Below are 2,638 nucleotides of genomic sequence, written 5' to 3' on the forward strand. Positions count from 1 at the left end.
GGTCATTAGCATTTCAGTGGTCTCTCTCAGCCTGTGCTATACCCTTGTCTGGGTCACAGAACTGGGAACTGTAAATGGCTGAGGCTTTCTCCACTGAGCCAAAAAAGGAAGAGATATTCCCCTTCAGAGCTAATCAAAGGTGACCCTCCATCATTCCAAGGTCAGTTGTCACCCAAATCCTCTGTCTGCTTGTTGGGGTTTCATACCTCATAGTGAGCAGTTCACACTCACTAATTAAAACCCCAATTGGAGCTCAGCTGAGCTATATTTGCTTGCTGGGAGAAAGCTTCCCTTTGGCACCACGAGGCTTTGTAGCTTGGGCTGTGGGTGAGGGGTCTCCCAATCTGGATCCACATTTTTTACTTACAGATTTTATGCTGTGGTCTTGGGCATTCCTCTCAATTCAGGTTGTTGTATGATGAGTCGTAAGCCATGTTTGTCCCCCTGCAGTTATTCCAGATTATTTACTAGTTGTTTCTGTTTTTTTTCTAGTTGTTCCAGGGGGACTACTCAGCTTTAACTCCTCTCTATGCCACTATCTTAGATCCTCCTGAAAGCAGTCTCTTGCTCCAGAGAAGCTAATAGAGGACAAACTCCCCAAGAGAAACTGAGTGACATTTTGAGGAAGATCTGTGACCTAGTGAAGAACATCCTTGGGGAAAGCCATTTTGAAACCAGAACTCCAGAGCAGATGCCAGCCACATGCCTTCCCAGGTAACAGATTTCCAGGCACTATTGGCCATCCTCCAATGAAGGTACCCCATTTTTGATGCATTACCTTGGATGCTTTATGACCTTAAGGCTGTAACGTTGTAGCCAAATAAGCTGCCTTTTAAAACCAATCTATTTCTTGTATTTTGCTTAATGGCAGCATTAGCAAACCAGAACACCTAGTATCCCACTACTAGTTATACATCCAAAGAATTGAAAGCATAGACTCAGATGTTTTCACACTGATGTATTGGGGCATTATTCACAATTTCCAAATGAAGGAAGCACCAAAGTGTCCATCAAACAATGGATGGATAAATAAAACATGGTATGTACATGCAATGAAATATTATTTAGCCAGAAAAAGCAATTAAGTACTGAGACATGCAATGACGTGAATGAACCTTGAAGACATAATGTTGATTGATATAAGCTAGACAGAACAGGACTTATATTGAATGAACTTACTGATTTGAAACAATTGGAATAATCAAAATCATAGAGTCAGAATCTAGAATAAAAGTTACCAAGGGATGGGGTTGGGATTGGGAATGGGAAATTAAGGCTTATAATGTACAGTGTTCCTATTCAGAATAATAGAAATATTTTGGTAATGAGTGCTGGTGATGGTATCACAATGTTAACATAATTAACAGTGCTGAAATATATATGTGAATATGATTAAAAAGGGAAATGTTAGATTGTATTCATGGTAACAGAATAAATATTTTTTAATCCAGATATACAATACACAAACAGTGAACCCCAAGTTATACCATGGAACATAATTAAGAGTACAATTATAAAAATGTGCTGTCATCAGTTGTAACAAATGTACCACCCCAAAGCAAGTTGCTGATAAAATGGTGATATATGGGAAACCTCTATTTTATGGGTGATTGTTCTGTAAACCCTCAACTTTCCTAATAAAGAAAAAAAGCCAATTGATAACATAAATATGCTTATTTGTGAACTCTCTATCCTCTTCTATGTATTGATCTTTACAGAAATAGCTCACCACCTTGATTATGTAAATTTATAATAAACAATGAAGACAGATAGTGTCTTTCAACTTTATTATTCTTTTAAAACATATGTTGGATACTCTAAGTACTATCAATTTCCATATGAATTTTAGAACCAGCTTACCAAATTTCTACAGAAAGTATTCGATGGCATTTTGAAAGGGTTTCATTGAATCAATAGACGATTTTGGGAAAAGTTAATATTTCAGGAATATTGAGCCCTCAAATCTATGGACACTATATTTCTCCATTATTTTAAGTATCATTTACTTTTTAGCAAACTTTTGTAGATTTCAGTGTACAGATTTTACACATATTTTCAAGATTTTCCTCTATTTCATATTTTGATTCCATTTTTAAATGTACTTTCATTTCATTTTCCAACAGTTCATTGATAATATACAAAAATACAATTTCTTATGTATATCAAATCCTGAAACCTTGTTAAACTCACAAATAAGATCTAGGATTTTTTTTGTAGAGTCTGTAGGATTTTCTATGTAGATGATCACGTCATCTGTGAATAAAGATAGTTTTACTTCTTTCTTTCTAATACAGAAGACTTTTATTTACTTTTATTTCCTTATGTATGCACTAGCTAAAGCTTCCTGTACAATGCTAAACAGAAGTGCCATGAGAGTGAAACCTTTTGCCATTTTTAGACAAGATCACTTAGTGTTTTATCAGTAATTATATGTTATCTGTAGGTTTGTTGAGAGTTTTAATCATGGATGGATATTGATTTTGTAAAATGCTTTTTTTCTGCCTCTTCTCAGACGAACATATGGTTTGATGCATGAACCTGTTAATATATTGATATTCTTAGATTTTTGATTGTTAAATGTTTTGCAATCCTGGGATAAAAGCCATTATTTCTTATTGTATATTATTTTTCAAGGTGG

This window comes from Choloepus didactylus, chromosome X (genome assembly GCF_015220235.1).
Source record: "Choloepus didactylus isolate mChoDid1 chromosome X, mChoDid1.pri, whole genome shotgun sequence".
NCBI classification, from domain to species: Eukaryota; Metazoa; Chordata; class Mammalia; order Pilosa; family Megalonychidae; genus Choloepus; species Choloepus didactylus.